Source organism: Mercenaria mercenaria, chromosome 13 (genome assembly GCF_021730395.1).
Source record: "Mercenaria mercenaria strain notata chromosome 13, MADL_Memer_1, whole genome shotgun sequence".
In the NCBI taxonomy this organism is placed as follows: Eukaryota; Metazoa; Mollusca; class Bivalvia; order Venerida; family Veneridae; genus Mercenaria; species Mercenaria mercenaria.
In genome coordinates this window covers 58,985,744-59,005,139 of record NC_069373.1, presented here as the reverse complement: position 1 = coordinate 59,005,139, position 19,396 = coordinate 58,985,744, and the positions used below count along the sequence as shown (strand labels likewise).

Here is a 19,396-nt window from a genome sequence, read left to right as displayed (position 1 = left end):
CTCGTTCATGTTCGGATATCTCCCAAGGCGAGAAAAAGTAGAATTTTGTTATTTTGGTAAGATTTTTGCGTAATACAAATTACAACTTAATTGCAATAATGTTTTTAGAATGAGAAAATACCATTAGACTTCATTTAAACCGACGCAAATACGAAATGTTTCGCTTATGGGTGCAAATGTCATTTTTTTAGAGGAAAATTAACGAATTGGCGAATGTCCGAAATGTTTTGCAATTTTGGGGTCTACAAGATAGTCAACTGTATTTTTACTCCGCCATTTGGCCATATATGGGTAAAACTTACGAGTAAGTTTTGCCTGAGGGGAATAAATCTTGATCTTCTAGACGCTTGGAACTATTTTTTATGCGCATTAATAATGTGTTATTAGGTTTTATTATATATCGATATATACTTCATATATTTTCTTCTATATATGTTTCTAATCCATATCTTCATGGTATTTGTTAATTACGATTTTTTTTGTTTCTAACCTATACATGTATGTACTGTACACGATTAACGTTTACCGTATCTACACGTCATATTGCGCAAGCGATAAAACCAATTAATTTAACGTTTACCGTATCTACACGCCATATTGCACAAGCGATAAAACCAATTAATAACTTTGCATGACTGTGTACTGTTTACAATGAACAATGTAAAAGTCGATTTATTTTAACTATTTCTGATATTTACTCCGTTCTTTAGTTTTTTATTCAAAAGTATTATTTTAGAAAATTGGTGTTATAAATGTTAACTTATTTTAAAGTATTACATGCAACAAAAACAATTTATATATTTTGCTTTGTTATTTATATTGTTATCATTCACCTGTATATTCTTATATTTCAGCTTATTCATTCTTTTATAATATACCTTACGTCTGTTATTCTTTTATAATGCATAAACAAATGTTTCGCATTTTAATATATAGATCTATAACACCTTCCTGAAATATTATTTCATATTATAAAACTTTTAGCCTACCACCGAATATTGTCGCAGTCATTTAAGAAAAAATTTCACTCAATCGCCGAAAATGTAATATGTGGACACAATAAAGAAACTTATTTCATAATAACTTGATTACTTTATAGTAGTGTTATAGAAATGTATAAAGTGTATACAGTATAAAGGTGTTAATACCTCCGCGAAGGATTATCGCTTTTACATATTTAACTGTACTTTGAATATAAATGCTAACAATTACACAGGGTCTGTAAGTTTTACCCATAGTATTATATAGAGCGACGAAAAAATTTTCAACAATACTAGTAATGCAATGCCCAGCGAGGGAAGTTTCTCCCGGGAGAAGGGTTTCTCTTGGGGCTCTTTATACCAGAAAAAGGGGCTACGGAATACTTTTGGGGGTTGTGAAGTGTATTAAAATGCATATTGACGGAAATTTTGCATACCAAAAGAGATAACTCTTACATAAACGTAAATTTTACATGAGTTATCTTTTTACGATTTTTCATATTTTATAAAGAGATAACTCCTTCAACCACAAGCGTTTAAGAGTTGTCTCTTTATGCATGTAACTTATCCTCGGCATATTATATACAGAAATTGAATTATACACTGAGTTATTTAAAATGTTCAATATTTTTATTAAATTACTGGCAATTCATGACATATATATCACTTTTCTGAAATGTTCGATAACATCATCAATCAATTATAACGGATTATTGTCGTATTAGAAGGAAGAAAGTTTTTTTTCCAATACCTTACAATCTTTGTATATAGAGTTATTACATTTTATACCTTACAATAAACATCGCTGATTACTTTGTTACGATTATGTGAATAGTGTAAAATATTTTTAATGTTTTTATAACCTTACTACATAATTATCTGTATGAACTTTGTAACTGTAACTTAAATAGATGAATCAACTTTTCTGAAATACAGTATTTGTATAATGATCGATATTATACACGTAGTGCAGTATAATCCAATGTGTACAATACATGTTTATTACTGTTATAATGTCTGATTGACAGAAAATGGTAAATATTATACGCTGTATTTCAGAAAAGTGGATTATAGAATTTCATACAATATTATATAACTGTTAAATTATTATAAACTTATGGCTGACAAAGCATTCCATTGAAAAGTTATATTACCCAGAGTATTATATAGAGCGACGATAATTTTTTTTCAACTATGATTATATATATTGCCTTGCGAGGGACGTTCCTCCCCGGAGAAGGGTTTCTTTTTGGGATGTTTGCATCAGAAAAAGGGGCGGAATACTTTTGGAGGTAATCAAGTGCCTTAAAATGCGTGTTTTATGGACAGCTTCGATGCAAAGGGAGACAACTCTTACACTTTGTAAATTTCACATGAGTTATGTCTTTACGATTCTGCAAAACATTTATAAAGAGATAACTCTTCCATTGTTATATATGCATGAGTTATCTCTTTATGTTTTACATCTGCGCAAGACATATTTTGCTTTCACTTTGTACAGAAATAAAATGAATCAGTGCTTAGATATACGTAAGGTCTGTAAGTTTTACCCATAGTATTATATAGAGACACGAAATTTTTTCTTATCATGTATGAATATTTATATTGCCTTGCGAGGGAAGTTCCTCCCGGGAGAAGGGTTTCTCTTGGGGATCTTTGCACCAGAAAAAGGGGCTACGGAATACTTTTTGGGGTAGTCAAGTGTCTTAAATTGCGTGTTTTATGGACAACTTCAATGCAAAGGTAGATAACTCTTACACTTTGTAAATTTGACATGAGTTATCTTTTACGATTTTGCATATTTTCTAAAGAGATAACTCTTTAATTGTTAGGTATGCAAGAGTTATCTCTTTATGTTTTACATCTTATCAACACATACTTTGCTTTCACTTTGTACATATTAAAAAAGTTTCAGTGCATATATATACGTAAAGTCTGTAAGTTTTACCCATAGTATTATATAGAGCGACGATATTTATTTTTCAACTATGATTATATATATTGCCTTGCGAGGGAAGTTCCTCCCGGGAGAAGGGTTTCTCTTGGGGATCTTTGCATCAGAAAAAGGGGCAACGGAATGCTTTTTGGGGTAGTCAAGTGTCTTAAATTGCGTGTTTTATGGACAATTTCCATGACAAGGGAGACAACTCTTACATTTTGAAAATTTAACATGAGTTATCTCTTTACGATTTTGCATTTTTAAAAAGAGATAACTCTTGCATTGTTAGGTATGCAAGAGTTATCTCTTTATGTTTTACATCTTACCAACACATAGTTTGCTACCACTTTGTTCATATTTTAAAAGTTTCAGTGCATATAATAATAAATACGTAAAGTCTGTAAGTTTTACCCATAGTATTATATAGAGAGACGATTTTTTTTTCATGTATGATTATATATATTGCCTTGCGAGGGAAGTTCCTCCCGGGAGAAGGGTTTCTCTTGGGGATCTTTGCATCAGAAAAAGGGGCTACGGAATGCTTTTTGGGGTAGTGAAGTGTCTTAAATTGCGTGTTTTATGGTAATTTCCCATGACAAGGGAGACAACTCTTACATTTTGAAAATTTAACATGAGTTATCTCTTTACGATTTTGCATTTTTAAAAAGAGATAACTCTTGCATTGTTAGGTATGCAAGAGTTATCTCTTTATGTTTTTCATCTTACCAACACATACTTTGCTTTCACTTTGTACAGATTTAAAAAAGTTTCAGTGCATATATATACGTAAAATCTGTAAGTTTTACCCATAGTATTATATAGAGCGACGAATTTTTTTTTCATGTATGATTATATATATTGCCTTGCGAGGGAAGTTCCTCCCGGGAGAAGGGTTTCTCTTGGGGATCTTTGCATCAGAAAAAGGGGCAACGGAATGCTTTTTGGGGTAGTCAAGTGTCTTAAATTGCGTGTTTTATGGACAATTTCCATGACAAGGGAGACAACTCTTACATTTTGTAAATTTAACATGAGTTATCGCTTTACGATTTTGCATTTTTAAAAAGAGATAACTCTTGCATTGTTAGGTATGCAAGAGTTATCTCTTTATGTTTTACATCTTACCAACATATAGTTTGCTACCTCTTTGTTCATATTTTAAAAGTTTCAGTGCATATAAATACGTAAAGTCTGTAAGTTTTACCCTTAGTATTATATAGAGAGACGAATTTTTTTTTCATGTATGATTATATATATTGCCTTGCGAGGGAAGTTCCTCCCGGGAGAAGGGTTTCTCTTGGGGATCTTTGCATCAGAAAAAGGGGCTACGGAATGCTTTTTGGGGTAGTGAAGTGTCTTAAATTGCGTGTTTTATGGTAATTTCCCATGACAAGGGAGACAACTCTTACATTTTGTAAATTTAACATGAGTTATCTCTACGATTTTGCATTTTTAAAAAGAGATAACTGTTGCATTGTTAGGTATGCAAGAGTTATCTCTTTATGTTTTACATCTTACCAACACATACTTTGCTACCACTTTGTTCATATTTTTTTTTTTGCATATTTTCATAAATATATAACTCTTTCATTTTAACATTTATTACTTAGTCTTGCAAAATCGTAAAGAGATGACTCATGTCAAATTAACATATTGTAAGAGTTGTCTCCCTTTGCATCGATTTTCTCCATAAAGCAAGAGTTACCTCTTTTTAAAAATGCAAAATCGTAAAGAGATAACTCATGTCAAATTTACAAAATGTAAGAGTTGTCTCCCTTGTCATGGTAAATTTCCATAAAACACGCAATTTAAGACACTTCACTACCCCAAAAAGTATTCCGTAGCCCCTTTTTCTGGTGCAAAGATCCCCAAGAGAAACCCTTCTCCCGGGAGGAACTTCCCTCGCAAGGCAATATATATAATCATAGTTGAAAAAGAAATATCGTCGCTCTATATAATACTATGGGTAAAACTTACAGACTTTACGTATATATATATGCACTGAAACAGTTTGGTTATGCTTGTAATTGGTACAGAGTGAAAGGAAAGTATGTGTTGGTAAGATGTAAAACATAAAGAGATAACTCTTGCATACCTAACAAAGGAAGAGTTATCTCTTTATTAATTTTTTTGCAAAATCGTAAAGAGATAACTCATGTCAAATTTACAAACTGGAAGAGTTGTATCCCTTTGCCTCTATTTTGTCCATAAAACACGCATTTTTAGACACTGGGCTAACCACAAATGAATATTTTGTCTGTATAAAGCTTTGTATTGCACAATTTAATAGTAACTTAACAGTAATACAATATTGTAATGAATAATACAATCCACTTTTCTGAAATACAGCGTTTATTAATTTACCATTTGTTTAATCAGGCATTACAACACTAATAAACATTAAATGCACATCTAGGTTTATGCTGTGCTTCCTATATATTATAGATCATTATACACATACTGTACTTCAGAAAAGTTGATTAATCTATTTTAGACATTTCACAACATTAGCAGTCATAACTGATATATTTGGATATTTTATAATATTGTTCAAAACAATGTTATCCACTTTTCTGAAATACTGCTTATCAATTCCCTATAATTTATATCAGGCATTATAACACTAATAAACTTGTATTGTACACGTAGGTTTATGATGTGCTACCTTATTTAATACATATCAATATAAAAATACTGTATTTCATAAAAGTTTATTAATCTGTTTTATTCATTTCACAATATTAACAGTCATAACTGATATATATATAGATATGTTTATTTCTTTTAACATTTTATTGCAAGTTTAATAGTAATATCTCATCGGCGTATGAATGATGTGAAATATATGAACGGAAGAAAGTAGTTCCTGGCGTATGAATACATAAGCGTCTACGTGATCCAGATTAAGAAAAAAGGTAAAACTCTCTCGTAAGTTTTACCCATATTATGCCCGCCATTTTACTCCTAATTTCAGTTGTTATTATTGGAATTCACATTCTTCATCTTTACAGTTACCAGTATGTAATTCAAGTGACTTTACATGGCAGATGTGCAAATAATTCCTTAGCCTTAGGTATATAGTGGTTTCCAGTAATAACGCGGGTTCCCCCGTATCGCGGTAATCTCCCTTTGCCTACATGGCGTCTGTTTCAATAAAATCGAAGATACACAGCAGTCTTTGTCGGTTGTTCCTTATCGCTGTACTGTACACTCATAGTCATACTCAAAAATCATCAGTTATATATGGATGTGACTGGGGTCATGTATGAATTTAGCCGCACAGCAGCAATTCAATAAGAGGGGCTTAAAAAGGGTTTTTCCCCCCATCCGCCAGAGTTCAGAATCATCCTACAGGTCCTACAGGAATGATACACAGCCTTAGGAGATCTATATATAATACAGGATATTTAATTACTTCATGGTGGTACAGTAAAAGATTTTAGTGTAACAATAAAATCAGATGTCACGCTTTCGTTGCCAATGGCGCCAAATGTGACAATAAACAAATTCTGGTGCTAATTTAGATCAGTTGGCTTTCAAAGTCTCTGGCAACAACAAAGCGAAGATCGGGGCGAGACATTTTTTTTCAGTGACACCAAAGAATTTTTTAGATCATCCTACAGATTCTGGCGCTATCATCGCTGTAAAGTGGGCCACTTTGCCTAATTATCACCTCTGGGTGAAATCTGAATCACCAAATTTTTCAGACTGCTGTAATCTGTTTACTTATAGGCACACACAGCGTATTAAATACACTAAATGCAAATTATCAATAAATCCATGGTTAACTCCGCCTACTCGCCTGTCAAACTTCAACCAATCATAGCATTAATATGCCACTGTAGTTTATCAATATTGTAATCCACGCCATTTTGAAAATTTTCAATTGTTGTGTAAAAAGCTGAAAAACTTAACAAATGCAGACTCAACCCTCCTTCAACATTTCAACATGATCTTATGCATCAATAGTATGTTATTTCTTGATTTTACTATAAATCACTTCAAAATTTGTTTCAAATATGGCCAATTTCAATAAATGAATTGCTCGGGCGCTGTGGCGGACGTCTGAACTGCCGTTCAAAATATTGTAAAATGATCGCAAAGTTTGGTATTGTTTTCGAAAAGATTAATGAATAAATCAATGAAATGTTTGATAAAAACCTTGTCTTTAATCTGGCAAATAACACATTGTTTATTGTACCCGCCCTCCATTTGTAAGGCAATGTCAGCAATGCTGATCTAGTTTCAAAAACAGTGACTGGTGAAATCTTATATCAAAGGTAAAACTTAAAGGTCATATTTGTGTGAAAGATCGCAAAAATAGCATTTTTGTAATCATTCTTATTGTTTAAAAGTATTCATGTCATTATTAGTAACTTACAGTTGTTCCTTGAAGTTTCGTATATATTGTCCAATGTCAATGATGAAAATATCATCAGACATAAGTCTTAATCAGCCCTGATGTTAAAGGTCAAAGTTCATTTTTGGGTAAGAGTTCAAAAGATAGCACTGTTATTTCATTTCTTTGTTCAAAATTATCTTGTCGTTATAAGTCATTCATGTTCATCCATTTTTATGTCAGCAACAAAGGTTGTTTACCAAAACAGTCAAGGGAAAACGTGCTAACAAAAGTAAAGATCAAAGTTGTTTAAGAAAATCACAAAAAAAGCAAACCCATACTTGTGTCACGACACTGTCAGCAATAATGAGCCTGAAATTAAAGTCAGAGTTAAGCTTCATGCAAATCATTTCATGAAAGTCAACATTTTTAGCTCATGTTATTTTTTTTTTAAATGATGAGTTATTGTCATCACTTGATTGGTGTTCGCGTTGCCTGGTTAAATTTTATGTTTAGGTCAGCTTTTCTCCCTAAACTATCGAAGCTATTGCTTTAAAACTTGCAACACTTGTTCACCATCATTGACTGACTCTGTACTACAAGAAATATAACTCCATTCTGCTTTTTGCAAGAATTATGGCCCCTTTTGGACTTAGAAAATATCGGATTTCTTGGTTAAGTTTTGCGTTTAGGTCAACTTTCCTCCTAAATGGTCAAAGTTACCGCTTTAAAACTTGCAACACTTGTTCACCATCAAAAGCTGACTCTGTACAGCAAGAAACATAACTCCATCCTGCTTTTTGCAAGAATTATGGTCCCTTTTGGACTTAGAAAATATCATAAAAACACACGGGTAGGACAATATTTCTATTAGACAGAGACAAAAAAATCAGATGAGTGTCTGCACTCGCGAGGCAGTGCTCTTGTTTGTAATTTATAACCATGTATTGTTCCAAAAAAGAATTGTCAGGGAAGAACTATTTAAAAGGTCAAACATCACCTTAATATCAGAATCTGAAAATGTGGCTTTTAGATAAAATCAGTGTTATAAACATAGAAAAATAAAGATCGGTGACAAAGGTTGGAACTATGTTTTTGTTTTGTTGGTATTATCGTCACAACCAACACTATTATAAGTCAGATGGCAACCTTTCAGCTTTTCATGGTGGAGGAAGACCCCAAGGTGCCCCTCCGGGCATAATTTCATTACAGGCGGGTCCCAGGGTAAAGAAAAATGACCTTTCGTAAGCCAGTTGGATGGCTAAATCCTCACAGGAATAATTCTACTCTGCAAGTGAAGCTCGAACCCACATGGCTGAGGTGCAAGTGATTTATGTGAATATGACCTTTGACTTTTAATATCAATTTTAACGTGACTCATTTGTGATGACCTCTTCATCTCTGACATATATATCCATATTTGTATCAAACTGAGTGACGATCAGACACTAATAATGGCAAAATAGTATTGAACAACACAATTTATTACAAAACAATTCTTTTCTTGCGATTTTCTAACACAACTTTGACCTTTGACCATGTTATGATGTTGACAATTGACTGTTTTGGTATATGACCTTCATTGCTGACATTGCTTAACATGTTAACATTAAAATAAATCAACATCAATGAGTATTAAAACGACAAGATATTTTTTAACAGAGAAATAAATAAACATGCTACCTTTTGAATTTTTACCTGAAAATTAACTTTTACGGTGAAATTACCTTTAATAGGGAATCGATCCTACCTTGCGACGAAAATCGGGATCATCCCTTTATGGTAATATGCGATATACTGAATGAGATATATACTAACAAATTTAAAAATGTGACCTTCCGGCATGTGCACAGAGCGCCTGACTTTTTTGGAAGAATACGCTTTTTCCTTGTGCCTAATAAGCATCCACATAACTTGTCCGAACGGCAACGTCTTGCACGTAAGTACAAATATGGGCAGTGTTGTTTTTATTCCAAAGTCTACCTTTAAAATGATAGGGAATCAATGCTGTCATCAAACAGTTCTTTTCAAATCTTATGCACACCCTATTACCCGATGTCCACCACGCGGAGGGATACGGCTGCCACAGAGGTTGCAAATCAATACATGTAACGATGAGTAGTGGTGTTAGTCTTTTGAGCTGTATTTTTTATTTTGACTTTCCATGAAAATATTCTGGTGCAAGCATACGTGTAAATGCCTAAACATATTATATAATTAATCCTGGTCGCCAACTTTGCGAAATAAAGAAGTATTCAGCTGTTTAAATTGAACGTTTATTAAAACAGGTATCATCCTACAAGGCGATTTGAGCGATATAGTCGCTGTAAAGTCGGCCACTTCGCCTAATTATCGCCTCCAGGCGAAATCCGAATCGCCAAGTTTTTCTGAGTGTTGTAATCTGTTTATTTAAAGTTGTAAAACTTGATGCATATTCTAGATTAAATTACTGATAAATCCATAGTCAACCCCACCTACTCGCCTGTCAAACTTCAGCCAATCGTATCAATATCACACAGTATTAATCAATAATATTGTAAGCCGCCGCCATTTTGAAAATTTTCAATCGGCGTGTAAAAAGCCGATGAACTTAACGAGTGCATGACCTTATGCATCAATTGTATATTATTTATTGATTTTATTAAAACTTACTTCAAAAAATATTTCAAATACGGCCAATTTCTGTTAATGAATTGCCCGGGCGCTGTTGATAAATAAAATACGATTCCGCGGACGTCTCAACTGCCGTACAAAATTATTGTAAAAAGATCGCCAATATCTACGAGTTTGGTATTATTTTGATAAAGATTAATAAATATATCAATTAGATGTATAAATCTGAACAAGTTGATGCAAGAATCAGGCATTATTAAAGCACGAGAATCGAAACATGAATGAAAATTTTCATGGCGTTTCGATCGTGCACCTGATAAACTTACGAGTTTCGGACGTGTAAATATCGGATAGAAATTTTAAGGCGACTTTTTTATAGCTAAGTTAATACTTTATTTAGAAATTCATGAAAATAATAATGCAATAATCAATTTCCTTAAATAATTACTGTTTATAAGTTATAGCAAGACCCACAGAAAGTGGAAATATATAATTATAGGCAGGAAACCGAATACTATGTCGAATCTTCTCCTTAAATTCCTCAATTTCTCCCTAAATTCTGGTCACTTCTCCCTAAAATTTTGACCTAGGATGATCCCTGTTAAAATTGATGCGAAAATCATATTCAACGACCCAATTTAAAGTGTTTACAAAATAATTTGATTGGATTTACCTCACACGTCAAACGATCAACCATCTGGGGATAATCCTGGTAAGTTTCATGTCTGTCTGTACGTCTACACCAACGTTCTGACCCTCCAAAGGGACCCGGGTATAGTCACATATGATAAACTTTACCGCAGAGGGCATTTTTAAATGATGCTCATCTCGCCAAGGAGTCAAAATATAGGATACCGTTTACGGCAGAGGGAAATTTGGTGTACAAATGTCTGTTTTGGCAGTTTGTTTTGCTTTTAAGCCTAATGGGAGGTCATGGAATCATTTGCAGTATGCATTGTTTATACTTGTGTTTAATAATGGGCGAGACCGCTGTAACACAGTGTTAATAAATCTACAGGTAGACTGTATTTCTATCTATCTCCAACATTGCATACAATCTGCTACATGTATATATTTGTTTTGCTGCTGTAAATGTTCATTTTATAAATTCATTTTTTGTTTCAATTTCTTTTATCATGAAATATACAGAAATAATGATATCTAAGGTCCTGGTACTTGCATTCTTCCTGGATTCAGTGTTCAATTTACGGTTAATATTAGATATTAAATTATATACAGCTTTCATTTAAATACACATCAGATCATATAGTTTAACACAGGTTGTCGAGTAGTATATTTAAGCATATATATTTGAAACAAATGGGAATTGTTTAAAAAAAATGCTAAGACACTGATTTGCAGCTTACGCTAGAGTGATTGACAATTAAGTTACAAGGAACTGGAAACAAAACATTTGGAGTTCTGGATATAGGACAAAAAAAGCATATACTGACGTGATTCCAAACGAAGGTGAAATACTTATTTCTAGCCACCAGCGTGTGGACATTTACCGAAGTTACGGGGCAAAATATCAAAACTGAATACACCTTTAAAGTTGTTAAGGGAGGTCGATCAGAATGAAATCTTCATTTCAGATAGTAACTAGGTAATAACATGTTTATTAGCAGGTGGTTTAGTTATTTCCTTCATCTTGATATGACAATTAACTAAATGGTCAATCATTATTGTTAAAGTAATAACACATGTATGCCTTCATCTTTGGTTCTGAAAATGAATACAAGATAAATTGTTCAGAACATATTTGTAAACAATTAATGAATACCCGGTAACAGCTTTATTTTGAACCAATCACTTGAATTATGCCACTGACAACAAATATATTTAAATTTTCTAGCCTAACTGATCTTTAATGTAGAACTATGTTACTATCAGTAGCCTCTTAGTATGAAAGCTTAACAATGCAAAACAATTAGATACTTGATATTAATCTATATTCAACACTGAATCCAGCAGGAACGCAAGTACCAGGACTTAGGATTTCATTGCTGGCAGCAAATTTCTGTATATTATGTTAAAAAAGAAATAAATATGATTTTACAAAACAAAGACTTCCAGTGGCAAAACATCTCTATACATGTATCAGATTGTATGCAATGTAGGAGATAAATATAAATACAATCTAGACTGATTGCAAAACGATCTAACATTTAATATTCAACGTAAATTGAACAGTGATTCCAGCAAAATCGCAAGTAACGATACCATTATTTCTGTATATTTCTTGATAAAAGAAATCAAAACAAAATTGAATTAACCAATGAAGACTTATAGAAGCAATACAAAATTAGAGATAGATAGAGATTCAATCTAGGCTGATAAACACTGTGTTACAGCGGTGTTCGCCATTGAAAATCGCCCATTATTAAACACAAGTATAAACAGTGCAAACTGCAAATAATTCCATGACCTTCCAGGCCTTAAAAGCAGAACAAACTGCCAAAACGACGTTTTTACACCAAATTTCCCTCTGCCGTAAATGATATCCTATATTTTGACTCCTTGACGAGATGGGCATCATTTAAAAATGCCCTCTGCGGTAAAGTTTATCATGCGTGACTATACCCGGGTCCCTTTGGAGGGTCAGAACGTCGGTAAACCCGATCAAATTATTTTGTAAACACTTCGAATTGGGCTGTTGAATATGGTTTTTTCATAAATTTCAATAAAAGTTGGCGACCAGGATGAATCATATAATATCTTTAGGCATTTACACGTATATCTACACCAGAATATTTTCATGGAAAGTCGAAATGAAAAAATACAGCTCAAAAGACTAACACCACTACTCAGCGTTATTGATTTGCTACCTCTGATGCAGCCGCATCCCTCGGCGTGGTGGACATCAGGTAATAAGGTGTGTTATATGGGAGGTGTTGAAGTCGGATCGATTCCCAATTGAGGTAGGGCCGTATTTCATATTATAAGGTCTGATATAGACTCATGTCTGAAGACATCATCATTGACATTGTCTGATAAATCAGATAATGACGGATATATACATAAAGCTACATGAACAACTACTCACTTTTAGTTTTTATGGAATAGATCTGTATTGCCGACATACACTTATATGAATTAATATCAATGACTTATAACAACGAGATAATTTTGAACAAAGAAATCAAGTAAATGTATATGTTACCTTTTGAATTTTTACAAGACAATGACGTTTGATCTTTAAGATCAGAATTGACCTTGACTCATTTTTGTACGCAAGAAGGGAGGTATTATGTTATGATGCCGGTGTCCATCTGCCTGTCCATTAGCAATTTTATGTCCGCTATATAACTCTTGAACCCCTTGAAGGATTTCGAAGAAACTTGACACAAATGTTCACCACATAGAGACAACACGCAGAGTGCATGTTTCAGATGGCTTGCTTCAAGGTCAATGTCACACTTAGGGGTCAAAGGTAATATGACTTTGTTTCCTGTCCGCTCTGTAACTCCTGAACCCCTTGAAGGTTTTTTTAAGAAACTTGGCACAAATGTTCACCACATCGATATGACATGCAGAGCGCATGTTTCAGATGGCTAGCTTCAAGGTCAAAGTTGCACTTAGGGGTTAAAGGTAATACCTTTAAGGATTTCAAAGAAACTTGACACAAATGTTCACCACATCGAGACAACGTGCAGAGCACATGTTTTGGATGGCTCCCTTCAAGATAAAGGTCACACTTAGGGGTCAAAGGTCATTATGACTTTGTTTCGTTTCAGCTCTGTAACGCTTGAACTGCTTGAAAATTTTTTAAAAAATTGGCACAAATGTTCACCACATCAAGATGATGTGCAGAGTGCATGTTTAGGATGGGTCGCATCAAGGTCACACGTAGGGGTCAAAGGTCATACCTTCGGGTGTATATTGCTCCACATTGCAGTGCTCTTGTTTATTATTACGTCATCACACACATTGTCTGTTTTATAAACATTAAAGTAAGTAACTATCAGTTGCTGAAAATAACAAAAATACTGGAGTATGGAAAATTAGAGGCTGCATTTTCCACTGGATCTGCATAAAATTTAATAAGAATGATTGTTTTGGTGAATTCTAGCTTAAGTTCAAATATCATTCATCTGGGGACAAATCTAGGGCCCCCTGCATTTTATTCTGAATATTCTTCAGGTGAGCGACCTAGAACCATTTGATCCTCACGTATATTATGTAAGCATATACCTAGGTATAGTAGTCGCAACTTGACCGCGATGGTTGACCTTAGGCTGATTATTCATATCGATTATTTCATTATAGAAATCAAGGGTGCTTAGGGTAGCCATGTATATTTATATGGTATTTGTTTTTAGCTCGACTATTCGAAGAATAGTCTAGCTATTCTACTCACCCTGGCGTCGGCGTCGGCGTCACACCTTGGTTAAGTTTTTGCATGCAAGTACATACAGCTATCATTTAAAGGCATATAGCTTTGAAACTTATTTATTCTTTTTCTAGGTCAATTACCAACCTCACTGGGTCAAGTTCCATAACTCTAACATGTATTTTGAGCAAATTATGCCCCCTTTTGGACTTAGAAAATTCTAGTTAAAGTTTTACATGCAAGTTACTATCTCCAAATAATGTAGATATTGAATTGAAACTTCACATGTGTCTTCGGGGTTATAAAACTAGTTGATAGCAGCAAGTCCCATAACTCTGACCTTCATTTTGGCCAAATTATGCCCCCTTTTGGACTTAGAAATTCTGGTTAAAGTTTTGCATGCAAGTACATACAGCTATTACCAAAAGGCGTATAGATTTGAAACTTATTTTTTCTTTTTCTAGATCAATTACCTACATCACTAGGTCAAGTCCCATAACTCTGACATGTATTTTGGGCAAATTATGCCCCCTTTTGGACTTAGAATATTCTGGTTAAAGTTTTACATGCAAGTTAATATCTCCAAAACTAATGCAGATATTGAATTGAAACTTCACATGTGTCTTCAGGGTTATAAAACTAGTTGACAGAATCAAGTCCCATAACTCTGACATGTATTTTGGGCAAATTATGCCCCCTTTTGGACTTAGAAAATTCTGGTTAAAGTTTTACATGCAAGTTACTATCTCCAAAACTAATGCAGATATTGAATTGAAACTTCACTTGTGTCTTCGGGGTTATAAAACTAGTTGACAGAATCAAGTCCCATAACTCTGACATGTATTTTGGGCAAATTATGCCCCCTTTTGGACTTAGAAAATTCTGGTTAAAGTTTTACATGCAAGTTACTGTCGCCAAAACTAATACAGATATGGAATTGAAACTTAACATGTTTCTTCGGGGTTATAAAACTAGTTGATAGCATCAAGTCCCATAACTCTGATATGCATTTTGGTCAAATTATGTCCCCTTTCGAACTTAAAACTCTTTTGATATTTAACATTTTGGGTAATAATTTCCTGCTTCTGTGACAATATTTCGAATAGTTGAGCTTGGCTGTCTTACGGACAGCTCTTGTTATACAATGCAGTATCACAGTATATATACTTACATTTGATCAGTTAAAACCTTCCAATACACGTATTCATATTCACACAAACTTATATTTCCTCTTTCTCGTGCAGCTCGTGTTTTACGTATGCTCCTTTTCAATAATAGATTGTGCCTCATTATGTATTATAATGCAAAGGTCAACCATCGGGGTCAAGTTGCGTCCACTATACAGCTCGGTATAAAATTCTCATAAATGGGATATATAATTTAGCCGTAACGGTTGCCTAAACTTTTGAAAATACAACCTGTAAAGAAGAAACAGGGCTTCTCTAATATGTGCGAAAGCTGTTGCATAAGGCCAAAACAAATTCTTTGTTTCAGGTAACATGCTCAAAAAAATTAGGGTAGATAGGTTGGAATTTTTTTTTGATAATTTTTTTATTAAGTGAGACCTTTCGGAAATAATTTTCTGTCAAAAATGAATACAAGTAAGGGAGTTATGGCTTTAGAGCATCAGTAAGTTGATTTCTAACATCACTGACCATGTTTAAAGCCTAAAAAGTGCAGTTTTGCAACAGTTACTTTTTGTTAAAAAGTTAAAAAAAAATTCTCCAAGTTCATAAAAATGTTTAGGTTCGGGCCAAAAATTTAGGGTAGTTCGGGATACTGGAAACAAATTAAAATAAATTACGCCTTAGATATGGCTGCTGAATGCACTAATTTCCTATATATGGATAAAATAACCCATATAAAACTGACTTTGTCTGCAAGCATATAAAAACCATATTACAGAGATTCAGTTTTTGCTAACAATCTTCATTTAGAAGACAGTATTGCCATTTTTACCCGAGTTTGGGAGTGCCCTTGTATTGTTAGAGATTGTGCCTATTCATTGAAATTTTAAACCTACAATGGTGTGATATTTCAGTTAATAGTTAAATGCTTTCTGTATATAATTTTCAGTTTTGAAAGCTTTGTTTCCATAGCAACCAGAATAAACTGACGTAAGAAGACAATATCAAATATTTAGTTCTGTTGGATGTTTACAGCTGGGTTTAATGTCACATCGAAATCAATAATGAAGTGATAGTAAAGCGGGAACAAATTGCCTATTTCTCTCAGATTTAGCAATGGCTTTTCAGTAATTGATGATTTTGTAGAGCTTTTAAGGAGAGCTACCATTGACGGAATTTATAAAAGCTATGTAATGGCATAATTGTACACTGTTAAAGCTATATAGTGGTGTAATTGTATACTTGTATACTGTAATGTGAGTACCTTTTTATGTAACAATAAAAGTAATTCTTTTAATAGAAATAATGTCACTATTCCTATAGGATGCATCAAATTGCTGGATTTGCATTAATTTTAAGGCAATTTGTTTTGAAAGTCAGACATAGCCTCAGGGCCCGACATGTGAAATTCAGTACTTAATAGTTTCATTTTATTTATCTGTTTTAGCTGGATTAATTTATGATGAATGATTGACCAATTCTCTTTGAAATTCCTGTATGGTGAAGTGATGCTTTAATAATGGCAGTGAGACATAATTGTTTTTGTGCTTTATCTCACAGTGTCTCAAAGTTTGCACTGGTTTCTATAAATTCTAGCTGGATTACAAATAGAATTGGTTGGAATTATCAGTCTTTATGAAACATTATTATTAGGCTTTTTTGTTTGTTTTTTGTTGGATTTAAACAGCACCGACACAAGATAGGTCATATGGCGGCTTTCCAGCTTTAATAGTGGAGGAAGACCCCAGGTGCCCCTCCGTGCATTATTTCATCTTGAGCAGGCACCTGGATAGAACCACCGACCTTCCGTAAGCCAGCTGGATGGCTTCCTCACATGAAGGATTCAACGCCCCGAGTGAGGCTCGAACCCGCATAAATGAGGGGCAAGTGATTTGAAGTCTGCGACCTTAACCACTCGCCCACAGAGGCCCCTATTATTATGCAGTTAGGTAGTTATAGGCAAATTATTTATTCTCTGTATACCAATTTTGGACTTTACGGGTTTTAGGGATACATGTACATGTGCACGTTTAGCAACATTTATGCTGAAGGATGTGGTGGGCTAATGCGTAATGAGAATTATGTTATTTAGTATTACTACATATTCACTACTTTGTAGAGACACAATACAAATACTTACATTTCACTATGGGTTTTTTTTTTTTTTTTACACAATTCCACTTTCATGATATATATCAAATTTTAGGAGACAATACGGCAAATTATTTGAAAGAGTGACGAGAGTCAATGGTAAAGTCTGGTAACTCCAGCTTACATTAATATGGAAGAGCAGTATAATATATTATTAGGTCTTCAGACAGTTTGCGACTGCAATGTATCCAGTTGAACATTTATGTTTATGTATAGGATAGACAACTCGTGCCGTTGTCTACGGGATATATATACAACGAGCAAAGCGAGTTGTATATATCCCGTAGACAACGGCACGAGTTGTCTATCCGACTTAGACCACGTGACATAAAAACAGCAATTATTGAAAACTGTCCCACGCATTCTATAGAAATTAGGATTAACGTGTTTTTATAACACTAACAGTGATATTATCTTTGTACCGTTAGCGTTTTTTTGTCAGTAGGGCACATGAAAGAATGCAGGATATTTTGTATAAATTCAGTTTTACTCAAATACCGGATTTACTAAAATTTGACGTTCATTAACACTTTGAGTCAGTTGCAATCGCAAATGCTAAACAGTTAAATATGGATTTCTCAAAAATACTCAAAATTGAACTGCTGAACAATTATTTTTTGTAAGGAGTTTGCATGTTGGCAAAACACGATGATAGATACTTTGATTCAAGAAGATAGCCAGGTTCCAAAACTACAAAAAAGGGCTGACAGTAAATTGGAGGTAAACATGTTGGATAAAAAAATTACTGTTGTTTGAAGTAATCTGGTATTTTAAGTATGGACTAGTGCTTACTGGTAATATACATAATCACATACAAATTATCAGATTCTATTAGAAATCACTTTTCAACAATCGGTATAAAGTGAAAAAATAATTATGGTTATATTCATTTTTGTTCTTATAAAAACAGGAACCAGTGTCAGTTTGTTTTTCACGATATAGTTAGTGCTTTTACTATATCGTGCCTTTCTTGTAAGAATGATGTAGTTGTTCTACTTGCTAACAGGGCCCAGTTGTTCGAAACTTTAATGGAATGTTAGTTTAGTTTAGTTTAATTGATACTATTTTGTTTTAGTTCGATTGTGGTGAAAGCTTTAAGCTTATTGTAACCACTCTCGAGTCCATTTCCTGGGAAAACCAGTACTGGTGGCATATGAGAAGTCATGGTCGTGGCCCTAATGATTCTCGAACCCACGACCCCTGCATTAAACTGTTAAACTAATATACTTATAAAGTTAATCGACCGTTAGCTGAATCGCCTGTTTAAGTTTCAAACAACTGGATCCAGTTGTTTACAAATGTAAGGATCGTGCTGACATGTCTTTTTTATAACAAGTGAACATAAAATGTTACAACTGTTGGAAACGTTTCAGTGATTGTGACAATTAAGTATTTACCCAGTTGGTTCTACACTACAAATATGAAGTTTCTTGTAATTCAATTTAATTTTTATATGTATAGTTATTTCAGTATATTATTTCAGTCATGTGAACCCTTTTATTGATATCCAGAAACATGGGGTCATTTTATGATATTAATATTTAGACGTTGTCAACTGAATTTACCTCCAAGTCAATCTTATTTTTTATCCCAATAAATTCCCATTGATAACTGCCAACTGGTAAGAATATTGCAAGGTCATTTAACTCCGGCGTTAGCCTGTATTGTTAGATGGTAAATTGACACGAAATTCACACGTTTTTTGCCCAAGTTTTCCCCGATATATATACAACGCTACCATTGTATATGAAATATAGACGGGTACAAGTCTGCTTTGTGATTGGCTATTTATGGATTATCGTGGTTTAAATGTTTTTAGGGGTTGCCATTACCTTGAAAAGTTAGGGAAACATTTTTTTTTTCAAGGTCAGTGAATTGTCAGGGAAATCTTGATGATGGTCAGTGAAAAATGAAATT

General features: G+C 33.7%; 1 protein-coding gene across 2 annotated transcripts in view; it reads left to right on the top strand.

Moving 5' to 3' along the window:
* Window position 1: 1 nt before the first annotated feature.
* Window positions 2-19,396, top strand: part of LOC123528643 (uncharacterized) — a 54,778-nt gene continuing 35,383 nt past the window's right edge. Inside the window, exon 1 of one of the 2 annotated variants that reach the window (XM_045308520.2) lies at window positions 2-56. The gene's annotated coding sequence lies outside the window, so the exon portion shown is untranslated. Of the gene's footprint in view, window positions 57-16,422; window positions 16,585-19,396 lie in introns of those variants that run through there. The other variant, XM_045308519.2, reaches the window with a different exon arrangement.